We start from the raw sequence: 15,190 nt of genomic DNA on the forward strand, positions 1-15,190 counted from the left end.
ATAGTTCAAGCAAGTGGTGCAAGTAAAAAGGAAAATGTTAAATAAGGTTATAAATCAACTATTAAATACTTATTCTCCTTTGCTACTAAGTATAAAGGAATGTTTTAATTTTTTGTGTCATAACAATTTACTATTAAATGACTTTGTGGAATAGAGGCCAATAACAGTTCCCTCTTTCCTCTTATAGTCAAAATAATTCTCTCTTTTCTCATTTTTTGGGAATGATGGCATAGTTTTTTTGTTCGCTTAGCTATTTTTATATTCATAAACAGTTATGTTTATTTAAACATGAGAGTACATTGTCTTTATTTTTTAATGTATTTTTATTGATTTCAGAAAGAGGAAGAGAGAGAGAGAGAGAGAGCGAGCAGACGCTCAATGGAGGAGCTTCCCCAGCCTGCAGGCCCCAGGCCAACCAAGATGGGTGCCAGCAGAGTCCCCCCTATCACCCTGCTGGTCGCCCTGTCAAGGGAGGTGACCTACGGTGGCGATGAGGGGTGGGACTGGTCGGCAAGCAGGCTGGCGCCACCTCCCCACTCACCCTACCTGTGGGAGGCGACCAGTGGTGACTGGGCAATTGGGGGGTGGGGCCTACTGGCGAGCAGGCCAGTGCCACCCCCATCGCCCTGCAGGTTATCTCCAAGGCGGGTGCCCCTGATCGCCCTGCTGGTCACCCCACAGATCGGCCCTGATTGCTGGCCAAGCCTAGGGACCCTACCCATGCACAAATTTTGTACGCTGAACCTCTAGTCAATGATAAGTGAGAAAAAAAATATTGATAGGCTGTCTCCTGCATGCATCATACTGCGGATTGATCCAGCAACCGGCCACATGCCCTGAACTGGAATCGAACTGTGACCTCCTAATTCATAGGTCAATGCTCAATCACTGAGCCATGCAGGCCAGGCTATTGTCTCTTTCTTTAAACTTTCATTATAAATGGTCCCAGATTATGTTCTGTGATTGGACAAACAGATATTCTAAGGGTGGATGGTTACATGAGGCTCCCACAGTATCTTAAAAACTCATGGAAATGTATATGGAAATAATTTTGGTAATGTAAGAAACAAAAGGATGGCAGATTAAAATAATACTTTAAAAGTTTCTTTCAATAAATAGAGAATAACTGAGTATTTCAATGCCAAGCATTACTTCACTCATCCTTGATTATAGTCTAGTACTCTTCTCTTCCATGGACCAACAGTGTGACCTCAAGATTGACCAAATGCATTTTCAATGACTGTACAGACAGAATCAAAATTATGAAAGGCTATCAAATATTTATTCATTGATAATAAAAATATAATGCACCTTTTAACTGGATTTTTTGCACTTGAGTGGCAATTAAAGACTACCACGTGGCAATTAAAAGGCAGCAGGCATAACCAGTACTTCCTCCTCTGAATTCCACGATGTTTTAGTGTGTGCAAAGAGAATGAAACAAACACAAAACCTGTTCTTTTGGAATTGATTTGAATAAAATATCAAGTTATTTGAAAGTTTCAGAATGGAGAAATGGTTTGAGGAGTTCACTAATTTCATAGTAATGGATTTGTTTCATTAGGGGACTTTCTGCTTCTGGTTTGTATCTGTTGAGGACAACAACCCACTAGTTTTTCATAATGTCAAGTCCCTGGGAAAGGAAACCGTTGTTACTTCTTGTTCTTCTATTTCTCATTTGCCAAATGACTTTTCCTACATTTATGAGGAATAGAGCCCAACTGTTCCAGAAAGAGTATTAATGTACAGTTACACTTTAATTCATAGCAAAAGAAGTATGCACTTAGAACTAAGTTACTCAATATAGCAGGACTGCTTACAGAGGCTTTAAAAACACCTCCTTTATTGTTCATGTTTCCAGACCATTATCTTATTCCAGTTACTCATTAGTTTTCACATTGGCTTATTAGAATGCTTTACCACCTCAAACCCTGTTTTCAGTTTCTTCAACTACTAATCTGTTTCCTTCATTGCTTCCATATGGTTATATTGTGATTTGTCTATTTAGTTTGAATCACTTGAGTCTGAGAGATGTGCCATAATTATGTGTGCATAAATAAGTTAATCCTAGTTGTCATGCACACCTATAATTACTTTATTAGAAGTTTAAGTATTCTGAAATTTTCCAGATTTGCTTTTAGAAGGTATAGAAGTCACCAATGTCATCCTCATAGGGAGTAGCCCTTTACGGTAAGTCTAGAGTACTATGATTTTGCCTATTTCCCCTTCACATAAGCTACTACCCAATCTCACTGTGAGTTCTACCAGTTCTGACAGAAGAATGACTTTTCTGTTTGGAAGAAATTCTTTTATGCGAGGTATTTTTCTGGAGTATTTGTTAATAGAAAGGGATTTGTTTTTGAATACCACCTGTCATTGAGAACAGGGATGGAGGGAAATAGCAGCCTTGCCTTGTTATCAATGTCCTCACCTGCTTACAGACAGTTGAGACTATCAACGTGCACCAGAAACCTGACCTTTGTAGAATTATCATATTGGCTCAGATAAGCCAGCAACACAGGTTTGGCATCCTGATAAAAGTTTTGAACACATGCTAGTGACCTCAGAAAAATTAAAGACTTATCTTGTTTTCTCAGCCTGCATTCAAGAATCTTCCCCGTTCAGAGCCCATTCCGATCTCATCTGTGGTCATCCTTCTCAGATGCTGAGCTTCAGCCAAATAAACCCTCTTTTTATGAGTATCCTCCCTGTTTTTGTGCCTCTAAATCTTTTTTAAAAAATATATTTTTATTTATTTCAGAGAGGAAGGGAGAGGGAGAGAGAGATAGAAACATCAATAATGAGAGAGAATTATTGATTGGCTGCCTCCTGCATGTCCTGTACTGGGGATCGAACCTACAACCTCTTGGTTCATAGGTTGATGCTCAACCACTGAGCCATGCCAGCCAGACAGTCTCTAAATCTTTACTCCAATCTGATTTGGGCTTATAAATATGTTTCTTCTCACCACCACCACTTATCCAAATTTTGTCTCTAGCTTAGATGAACTGATACCTTTCTGTTCAATTTTGCATTGTCTTTCTATCTTCAACTATTATCCTCTTTGAATTCCTTGAGAACAAGTTTCCCCAACACCATATTTTCTATGTTCTCATAGATTTTATTACACAAGTCTTTACCATAAACACATGCCTTCCATAACCTTCAACATGTATCGTAGTTTCTGGCATGTAGTAAAGTTTAATAAATATTATAGTACTAGAGGCCCGGTGCATGAAAATTCATGCAATGGAGGGGGGGGAGTGTCCCTCAGCCCTGCCTGCCCCCTCTCACCGTCTGGGAACCCTCAGGGGCGGGAGGCGATCTGGTGATTAGGAGAAGGCGACGCCCCATCACACCTCTGCTGCTGCCACTGCTGGCAACACAAGCCTCCGCTGGCCCTGGTTACCTAAGCTTCGGTCGGTCCTGAGTGGCTAGACAGCTGCCATCTGACACTTGCCTGCTCCTCAGGCTGGCCCTGGGCAGCTGAACAGCTGACATCTGAGCTTGCTTGTGCCTCAGGCCGGCCCTGGGCAGCTGGCCAGCTGCCATCCAAGGCTTGCCTGCACCTCGGGCGTTGGCTGGGCAGCTGCCATCCAAGGCTTGCCTGCACCTTGGGCCAGCCCTGGGTGGCTGGGGGCTGAGGGGACTGGGGGACTCCAGAGGCAGGCATGCGGAGCAGCTGGGCCTATCCTTGCCACGTGCCTGCCGCCCCGGCGGGGATGAGGGGACTGGGCGCTGCCATCTTGTGGCCACCATCTTTGAGGGTGGGGCAGTCAATTAGCATATTCCCTCCTTATTGACTGTGGGCACCACCATCTTTGCAACAGCATGAGGGTCAAATAGCATATTCCCTCTTTATTAGATAGGATATTGTTTCTTAAAATGTTTTTTTTCGTTTCACATTGTGACATCTTTCAAATATGGATCATTACTTCTGAATCAATGATGTCTTCTAATCACAGTGGCTAAGGACAGGTGCGGGCCAGTTCTTGCTTTGGCATGCAAGAACTTGGTCAAACCTGCTTATATTTTCATCACTTTAATCAATTTGTGGGCATTGCTGTCACTTTATGTGTTGATTTTACTTGTCATTTAAGTCTTCCAAAGATTACAAAATGTTTCAGCACTGAAACAAAAAGTGATTGTGGTCACAGAAAGGAAAGAAAGAGAGCAGTGGGGCATCACATTGATAATAGTGAAATAAATAATCTTCACAGGGAAAATGACAGCTAGTCCATATTGCCTTGCAAAGCCAAATCCAAGTGTTTTTGGCAACCAAGAAAAAAAATACCCTCAAGCATATAATGTTTTAACTTTGACATACATGTAAAATTATTGCCAGTCCTATGTAAGGAAAAGGAAACTGAATATAGTTTAAAATTGCAAAACTCCTTGGAATAGATGAAAGAAACCTCATTGTAATGAAAGGAGTGTAACCAATTCGTGGATCACAGAATTATTAACTTATGCCAGATTTGAATTCACAAATTTTTATTCTTTATTAGTGATTCATGTAATAATGGCATCTTATTAAACTCAGTATAGAAGGATTATGTGCTAAAAGATGGAGTGAAGAAATGACTAGATAAATGACAAAATCTCTTCTTTTTATTTTTTAAATTTAACTTAATTAAAAAATATTCAATGTATTTGGTTGACATTGGTTAATAAAAGTATACAGGTTTCAGGTATGCATTTCTATAATACATCATCAGTATATTATATTGTGTGTTCATCAATGAAGCCAAGTCTCCTTTTGTCATCGTTTATTCCCCCATTACTCTTTAAACCTCCCCCCTCTCCCCTTTCCTCTGGTAATCACCACACTGTTTTCTGTAACAAAGTTGAAGGGATTAAGCAAAATCTCTTCTTGATTATGCAATTCTGAAATTATGTTTATAATACTGCAAATCTTCACTTTAGGACATGATTTGAGCTATAATTTCTCTAATTAGAAAAAAATATAGGAAATTCAAACAATATTTGGACTGAATAACTCTTACCCCACCAAAAAATAAAACCTTTTGAGATTTAGTCTGTACAATACCACATACACAGGCAAGCATTACTTTACAACATGAAGTGGAGATGAGCCAATTTTCTCTTTAATATGAACATTTAGAAGTTAGGAGATGTTCCTCTAAAATATACCTATTGTCATAATGGCTCAATACATAGAAAACATAGTCACTTCCCCCAACCCCAATCCAAAGTGCTATCTAAATACCTGATAAGTACAAAACACTGCTGCAACTCTCTCAGAACCACAGCTAAATTACTCTTCATGAAGAGAGGAATGATGACAAATTAAATTTACAAGTACATGCTTATTTGATCTGTTGAAAGGGATCATTTTACAATTGAACTAGGTGTGTTTTTCCCTCAAACCTGCAACCCCACTAAGATTCTTGATTGTGTTTCTATTCCCACTTGCATTTTAGAGATTAATATTCTCTGTTTAGTGCTAATATTCATCAGTCTTCTCTATAAATTTAGTGTTAACTGCACATCTGTGGGGAGTGATGACTTGTGTATCACTTTATAGGTGCCAAAACCAAGATAGTATTAAGTAATTGTTAAAGTAACTTCTGAATAGTTCACTAAAATTCACTTTAGTGCTCAAGATGAAAAATAAAAAGCTAAAATGTGAATAGTTGAAAAAGAGAAACAATATAGTTAAATTTCTCTGCAGTTCAAATTAAGAGAAATTTTAAGAGAGAGAGAGAGAGAGAGAGAGCGAGGACCCTTGATGTGGGCCTTAAAGACACTTATGAACACTAAAAAGTTATGATTCTGCAAAACATCTCCACTTCCCATAAGTATTCACTCTTCCTTCTTAGTCCCCAAACTTCTTCCCCTTACTTAAGCCACACTCCATCTTATCTATCTCAGTGATCTTCAGTAAATATCCTTGCAGAGAATTATCGTGAAAGAAAACTGAAGGATTGTGTGTCTCCGGAAATGGAGAGTTGTGACTAGGTTTCACATCTGTGTTTAAGATGAGAGACTTTACATGTAAGAGAACAATTCATAACATAACCTCGTTCTGTAGCAGTGGAAGAGAAGTTTCAGAAGTCGTCATGAGATTGTGAACTCATCTTCCAAAATCAAAGGATAGGCATTGAACTTGTACTTGGTGTGAAATTATAGTAGTTCAAGATGGTTGAAGCCAACAGATTGGAGTTGAGCTTATTTGGGTCTTAAAAGGTAAAGAAACCTCAAAAGACACCTTGGTTATATTTGCAAGGTAAGTACAAGAAATTGGGCTGAATGGGCATAGCTAGACAGCTGATTTGTCCTTGTGTATGTCAATCATCCTTAAACAGACACTTGCTCTTGTAGAGATCAGTGAAGCCAATTACATAAATTGACCAAAATGATCATGACTTCTTTTGATAACTTATAGTACAAGATGAACATTTGGATTATAGCAGATCTAAAATTATAATCCTTTATTTCTGAAAATCTCAACCAACTATCTCTGTCTTGCTTTTAACTGATTTGGGTAGTACTTGAATTAGGACAGTAAGTATGCCATTTTAACTTTAAGGATTAGGTACCAATTACATTCAAACCCTTCTCATTTTTAATCATACATTTTTTTCAATCAAGTCACTTTCTGCTTTGCTCAAAACTTCAAATATTTAAAGGAATAAACTTTAATTTTATAACTTCTTAATAGTCTCGATTTTTAAATGTAGGTTAGAGAAACAGTGTTTACTTGGCCCTAATTAAACATGTGTCAGTGCAAAGGCATTTTTAGGATGCAGTGGAAAATGTCCAGTGAGATTGACATGTTAGAATGAATGGATTTTCTCCATGGAGGCAGTTTATTCAGAGTATCTTAATTGATTTTAGATTGACTGACAAGATGGAGGAGCTTCACTGGTGACGCTGAGGTTAAATTTAGAGTTTCATTATTCATGTAATCTCTCAGCATCATCATGTAACTTTGTCATAATTCTGTTATTTGACTTCATATATGAAATTAGTGTCCTTGTTGGTAATGAAGCACAGATGATAAATTTTCTATTGTCCCCATAGACTTTGGCTAATTTAGACTTAGTATGTCAGTAACTTATTTTAATTTTTTTGGAAAATTAAAGTAATTGAGTGATTGGCCTTTTTCAGAATTCAGTGCTATTTTAAGTAACCTCTCTCTGATTTTAATACCAAATTTTTATTCAAAATTAAAGAAGACCAATAGTTAAAGGAGACTATTAAGATTATTTGGAATGAAATTTAATGTCATAAGGTTTCATTAAAAAGCCAATTTAAATATTCTGATTTCTTTCAATTTCTACACAGTTACACTTAAATGTGCTTGCACATATCTTTCCAAAAATAATGTCTGACTCCTGCCAAGTGGCTGTGAATTAACCTGTTTTCATTTACTTCTTTGAATTTATTATATACACTAGAGGCCCAGTGCATGAAATTTGCGCACTCAGGGGGGTCCTTCAGCTTGGCCTGTACCCTCTCTCAGTCTGGAAGCCCTCAGAGCATGTCCGACTGACAGCTTCGGCCCACTCCTCATGGGAAGGGGGCCGAAGTCAGCAGTCGGACATCCTTAATGCTGCTGCGGAGGCAGGAGAGGTTCCTACCACTGCCGCTGTACTTGCCAGCCATGAGCCTGGCTTTGGCTGATCAGTGCTCTCCCTGTGGGAGTGCACTGACCACCAGGGGGCAGCTCCTGCATTGAAAGTCTTCCCCCTGGTGGTCAGTGCGCGTCATAGCGATCGGTCATTCTGCCATTTGGGCAATTTGCATATTAGCCTTTTATTATATAGGATACTTGATTGTAGCTTACTCTACACTATCATCCTGGTAAGTTTGTTAGAGTTCTACAATTTTTCTTTCTTTTCTCTATAGGCAGGCTAGGATAATTATAATTAATCAAAGGGAGACACATATGAGAATTAGCAGTACCCTGACCACAACATGTAAATGTTCTATATGTTGGCACCTTTTGTTAGACCTTGAAATGAGCTATTCCTCTCAAGGCACCAAAAAGTATTAAATCAACTTTTTCTCTTTGGAAGACTTAACAGGTAATTACCTAAATTAGTAGCAAATGTATTATTTTAATAGCTCTGCTGTCTCTTCTTCAGTTGATACCTTATCTATGTTGTTATAATTTAGGCTTGAAAATAAAGGGTAATGAAACTGCTGATTGGAAATAGATGATAATTATTAAGGAGCTACTGAAAATGGGAGTATAATTATAGCCAAGTGTTATTACTGTGATGTGACTACATGGATAGAAAAAAACAAAACAAAAATGTCCAAAACTCAATACATATTTTAAAAAAATAACTCTATGTTTGCATATTGATTTCAAAGGTGATAGTGAAAATGTTTGCATGGATATAGTGAGATAATAAATAAGACATAAAACATAATATTTAAAAGTAGTGCATTTAATTTTCTTGTTCAATTTGAAAAGTTATTATCACTTATGTAATTTGACATAGGAAAGTTTGGTTTTAAATGCTCTTTAGCAGGGAATGGGTCTGTGGATCTCAGGGGAGTGTGAAATTTCAGCTTCCTGATAAAGCTACCCAAATAACTATGTTTATAATGTCTGGTCTTACTTTTGTTCCTTTCCTATTATTAATAACTAGCTGATTAAAACAGTGTCACTAACAGTAAATTTTGGGATTATTTGGAGGTTAAAATATTTGCATTTTCACTATACAAAAATCTATTGTAAGTTCACATCAGCCTTTCCAGAATTATAAAATAGGCTTGTCAATAGTAAGTCAATCAGAGGCTCAACTCAGAACAGCACCTAAAGAAACTTCAGTAATCTCTTTTGTCTATTGTCATGTTTCTGTTTGTTTATACTGTAAAATGCTTCAATTAATAATTTGAAGCATTTGCCGTAAATGAAAAAATAGAATTTTGAATAGAGTCAATATAATTCTCTCAAGAGTTGTTATTATACTTTCCTAATATTTTGGCTATTTCATTTCTTAGGAAAAAATATATTTTCTTTTAAGGTATATAAGAAAGAAAGTATGTTTTATTGTCCTGATCAAGAACCCTAAGGTATGATATATGTTGATAGGACTTATGTAATATTGTTTGCTTATATTTAGATGAAAAAAAATTCTTTATTTTTATATAAATCCATTATTTATATTTTATTTCCTTTTTGCTAATTGCCTGAATATTTAAAATTAGCTACTTTTCTCCTCCAATAAATATGTTAGGTACATTTTTCCATATCAATGTAAAATTCTGTTGTAAGTCATCTATAATAATAAAAGCATAACATGCTAATGTACCCGATGTCCTTCCGGACGAAGCTGGGGCTGTGAGGGAAGCCCGGGTACCGGGACCCTGCTGGTGGCTGGAGGAGGGAAGCTCGGGTCCCACGTGCCAGAGGAAAGAAGCAGGTGCTGGCAGCCAGGGGAAGGAAAGCCTACTCTTGCACAGATTTCGTGCATCAGGCCTCTAGTTTAATATAAAAGTGTATGCTTCAATTGTCTGGAAGTCATCTGCATATAACATTTCAAAGGAAATAGTTATGTTGTAAATTACTTTGTATCCTCAAATGAAATCAATTTTTACAATAAGTGAAATTTTATTTCTTCCAATTGTCATATGCTTTATACTTAAAAAATACAATTATGCTTGAAGAGGAAATTTAAATTAATTTGTGTTTTAAAGTTAATTAAGTCAAAGTCTTGACCTCACATTATCTTTGAATACTTAATGAAGTTGCATGATATGTTCATTCACTTAAAAAATGTTTATGTAACATGAGCTGTGTGCTAGGCATTTTTCTAGGCTGAGACGTAGTAGTAAATAGGAAAGACCAAAGCTTTTTAATGTTTGGAGACATATTATATATCAACTAAGTAATAATTATACAGTATGTCAAATGGACCTAACTATAAAAAGGGTAAAAATTCTGGGGAAAATATTAGGAAGGTCAGGATAGGTCATTGTAATTTTATATAAGGACGGTCTCACTGAGGAGCAATGATACATAATAAAAAATATATATTTGGTCATTTTCCCTTTCTGGCACAGAGCTCCTAAAACCCTTGGAATTTTCTAAGTCTTAAGAGCATAAAGGTGTTTTTTATGTTAATGGGTGACTTTTGGAACTCACCTAGGTTGGGGATTGATTACCAGTTGAACCAATCAAGTGATAGGAGAGTTGGAACTTTAACTCCCACTTCCTCCACCTCTGGGAAGGGGAGAGTGACTGGATATTGAGTTAAATCACCAAGGGCCAATAATTTAATCAATAGTACCTATGTAATGAAACCTCGATAAAACCCCAAAAGGACAGGGTTTGGAGACTTCTACATGTGGAGATTGGGGAAGAATTGTATACCTGGAGAGGGTATGGAAGCTCTGCACCCCTTCCTCATACCTTGCCCTATGTATTTTTTCCACTTGGTGTTTTCTGAGTTATATCCTTTTATAATAGACCAGTTATCTTCTAAGTAAAATGTTTCTCTGAGTTTTGTGAGCTGCTCTAGTAAATTGAAATGGGCCCAAGGCAGGGGTCATTGGAACCAGTTATTCAGAAGCACAGGTGATGACCTCATCTTGAAACGTGTGTATAGAGTTGCAGGAGGCAGTCCTGTGAGATTGAACCTTTAACCTGTAATCAGATGTTACCTCTGGGTAAATAGTGTCAGAATTGAGTTGAATTACAGGACACCCAACTGAGTGGTTTAATGTGGAGGAAACTCCCTTCTCACTTACACACATGTTGGAATTCGGTGCTCAGAATCCTTTAGGAGGTGACCTTTCATTTAGAAAACAAACAAACAAACAAAAAAATACAAAAAAACTTGAAGTAAAGGAATGAGCTACAAGAATATGCATAAATGTGTATAGGAAAGAGAGTTCAAAAGCCATGATTTAGGAGCAGGCCTTGATGGCTGATGAGTGGATAAATCAAGTCTTTGCCCCTAAGTGATTAGCTTTCATATCTTTAAACACAGGGCATCTTCACTGAATTTTGTGAAATAACACACTGGTGATAAGATAATTTCAGAAAAGAGGATTTGGATATCATCATATGAAATATTTTATTCTTCTAGCCAGAAGCAATGCCAACCTTAACTATAAGAGATGTTAAAGCCATCTCACACTCAACATGTTAAACAATTCCTGGAAGTGACATTAATTCAGCTTTGGGAAAGCAAAGTCTAAATCTGATTCATTTATGCTAGTAATCACTACTTTTCTCCATTCTGAAGACCTTCTCCAGGAGAACATCTGAGGATAGAGAGAGATTCATATTCTTTCTATATAAAATGTATCATTTAGAGTTTTACAACCTTTATAAAAAAACACTATGCAGTTCTTAATTTAGAATTCGATATCTTTACTCTGCTATGCCAGACAAAAACATATTTATTTATATTATATTTTCACATATAAAAGTTAAAATAAACCTTTAGGTTAACTTTGACTAAACCCAGTAAATCTCTCTCCAAATTATTATTTTTTTAATATATTTTATTGAGTTTTACAGAGAGGAAGAGAGAGGGATAGAGAGTTAGAAACATCGATAAGAGAGAAACATCGATCAGCTGCCTCCTGCACATCCCAAAATGGGGATGTGCACGCAACCAAGGTACATGCCCTTGACCAGAATCGAACCTGGGACCTTTCAGTCCGCAGGCCGACGCTCTATCCACTGAGCCAAACCAGTTAGGGCTATTTTTTAATATAAAGGGCTTATTGTTGCATTACTATTAATTTATTATTAGTATAACAGTTCTCCAAGTGCTTTCACATTTTTGAAGTGAAACAAAAGGAAAAATAAGGACTTCAAGTCCCTTGAAAAGTACTTTTTTTTTACTAAGCAATAGAAATGGACAGAAGAAGTTAATATACTTCTCCCTTGTAGCAAAATAAAGGTCCATATAAAAGTAGGAAGAAGAATAAAAGTAGTAAGGATTTCTTTGTTCCCCAAAGCCAGAGACTGGCTGATTTACAATACCTAGAGACACCTAGAGCCAAAGTTATATGTACGTGCCTCATTGAATTACTAGCAATTTATTATCTGACTAGAGGCCCAGTACACAGATTCAGGAATGGGTGGGGTCCCTTATCCTGTCCAGCGATTGGCGTTGACCGGGGCCATCTTACCCAGTCCTGATCAGGGCCAATCGGGGTCGGCCAGCTGGGTGGAGGGACCACGGGAGGTTGGCTGTGGGAGCGCACTGACCACCAGGAGGAAGCTCCTGCATTGAGCATCTGCCCCCTGGTGGTCAGTGTGTGTCATAGTGACCAGTCATTCAATTGCTTAGGCTTTTAGATATATAGATTGAACAAAGTTTTCACATTTGACTTGATGGATTATTTTAGAAGTGTGGGACCTAGGCAAGGAATTTTATTTTAATTATGTCTTTTCTAAATTTTGGAATGCTGTATGTAGAAAAGATGAGATGATGATTTTCTCCTGATCCAATCACAATCTCATTTTCACATAATGGCTTAAGCATGTCTTATACAAAGTCATGAGGGAGTTATACAAACATTTAAGGCTATTTTAAATAAACTGTTGGACAAATTCATTTTGAAAGTGTGATGATTATAGTGAAAAATATAATTGAACATTCTAGTCATATGATTGCAAGAGTATTTTATTCAAAATAGATGCTTATCTCTGATTTAAAAATCAGTTTATAAGCTTTGTTAGCAGAGTTTGGAAAAATGTCATTTTATCATATACAACTATGCTTTCACAGTCTAATATCAGCAGCAAATAGTTTAATAGTTCTCAAAATATAGCTTAATTGTGAGAGCTGGCCAAAATGCAAATATATGTAGAGCCTGGGATGTTGTTCTTACACTGATTCTCAAGTATAAAATCTGAAGGCAACTGGTTTAAAAATAGATTATTATCCAGTGTACTTACAAAATTTTGATCCCTTTTCAAATGGCTTCCTTTAACAAGGAGCTTCTAAAAATTTCTCATATCATGGATTCATTCATTAAATGTTTGGAAATAGCACATAAGCCAACCTCATAAGTAGAAATTGAAAGCCAGACAGGATGCTGAGGCTGACTTGGCTCCCATATCAGAATATAAAGAGCTCTATGAGCTCCATACTCTTCTTGTCAGCCCATCCAGAGAGAGGAGATGAGGTGTTGTGTGGGTGTAAGTGGAAGCTGGAAAAGCAGCCTGTTCTCCCCTAATATACCCTGAGAATTGATCATCTTTGCCACTTCTTGCAGTACTCACTACCTGAACATAGGTACAACATGCCTAGAAGTGGAGGCACACATTCAGGGGAAGAGGATCCAACATTACCTTTCCTACAGAGTGCTTTTGAACCTTTGTGAAATTCTGAATGACATTCACTGAAGACATTAGTAGAGTTTTTTTTAAAGGAAATTAAGATGTAACTTTTTATATAGAATTTTTGTTGTCTCTTCCCTTTTTATCTGAGATAAAACATGCTTTATTACAGATTTGATAATTTTACAGTATATGGAAGTAAGATGCGCAAATCTTGTGCTCTGGAGTGTGGTAAAAATGTTAATGTCTTAGGGCTCATATCCATTGCTATGCAGCCGGCTGTCATTCTCAAGGATCTATGGATTTCTTTTTGGGTATGTTTTGTGGACTGTACCTCATGTAATTTAATAAAAGTGTTCATGAAATTTAAAAAAAACACATTCATGTAAAAATTGGTGCAATTCATATAAAATTTCTACGTCAGTTAATAGTATTACACAAATTGGTATCTACACTAATAAAAGAGAAACATGGTAATTAGCGTACGACCGCTACCCTTTTCATTGGCTAATCAGTGAGTATATGCAAATTAGCTGTCAGCCAAGATGGCGGCCGGCAGCCAGGCAGCTGGAAGCGAGCATGAGGCTTGCTTGCTGCGGACTCCAACTTTCCCAGCCTCACTTGCCGCCCTCTGAGCTACAACTCTAAGCAACTATGTACTATGTTGCAAATGAGAAGATAAAACTCCAGAAACCAGCTGGACTGAAAGCCAGGCGGACCAAAACTTTGTATTGATGTTTTCAGCAGCGAGGCCTCAGAGCTAAAGCTGGCCCAGAATAAAAAAATAAAAAATAAATAAAAAAGAAAAGAAAACAAGGAGCGGTTGGTGTTATGCCCAGATTTCAAGATCCCCAAGAAACCACATCAGGGAGCCAGCCAATCTGATGAAAAAGCAGAAGAATCTGTATTTCAAGCTAGCTTGAGCTCCCCATCCACCAGACTCACCGACACAACGGCAAGCCAAGTGGCTGAGAGACAGAACCCCGCATAGAGATGGGTTTTAAAGGGGGGGGGGGGGTTGGAGTAAGGGGAGGAGAAAGGACTGTGCTCTGCCGATTGGCCAGGCGCAAGTCGATGTCTTGTTCCTGGGTGTGGCTAGCAGAGTCTTAGACTTCCGGGAAGAAGCTCCTTGCCAAGCACGTGGCCAAGGTAAGATGGAGGATGTAGCCTTTACCCTGGGGCAAGGTGGAGGGCCTAGCCCTCGCCCTTTGATTTGGAAGCTTCAGTCACTCGCTTCCGGAAAACAGCCCTCAGCCCCTCACCCAGACTGGCCAGGCACCCCAGTGGGGACCCCCAACCTGATCCAGGACACCCTTCAGGGCAAACCAGCCGGCTCCCACCCGTGCACAAGGCCTCTATTCTATAAAGTAAAAGGGCAATATGCCTCCCGGCACCGGGATCAGCGGAGCAGCGAGGCTCCCGGCACTGGGATCAGCATGACAGGGGGCAGCGCCCAAACCCCCTGATCGCCCTGCGGCTCTGTGTGTTACGGGGTGGGGGGGCCACAACCTCCCTATCTGCCCTGCTCTGTGCCTGATAGGGGAGAGCTCCCCAATCCCCTGATTGCCCTGCGGCTCTGTATTTGACAGGGTGCAGCGCACCAACCCCCTTATCAGCCCTGCTCTGTGTGTGACAGGGTGCAGCGCCCCAACCCCCCCCCCCCCCCCCCCGCCCCCTCTGCCCACGGGCCCTGCTCTGTGTGTGACAGGGTAGAGCCATAACCTCTTCATCAGCCCTGCCCCGAGTGTGACAGTGGCGGCGCCCCAATCCCCTGATCGGCCCTGCTCTGTGGGTGATAGAGGGTGGCGCCCCAACCCCCCTCCACGGGCCTTGCTCTGTGTGTGACAGGCTAGAGCCATAACCTTCCCATTGGCCCTGCCCTGAGTGTGACAGTGGCAGCGCCCC

The sequence above is a fragment of the Myotis yumanensis genome, unplaced genomic scaffold (genome assembly GCF_028538775.1).
Source record: "Myotis yumanensis isolate MYYU_CA2020_CCGP unplaced genomic scaffold, mMyoYum1.0.hap1 SCAF_7, whole genome shotgun sequence".
NCBI classification, from domain to species: Eukaryota; Metazoa; Chordata; class Mammalia; order Chiroptera; family Vespertilionidae; genus Myotis; species Myotis yumanensis.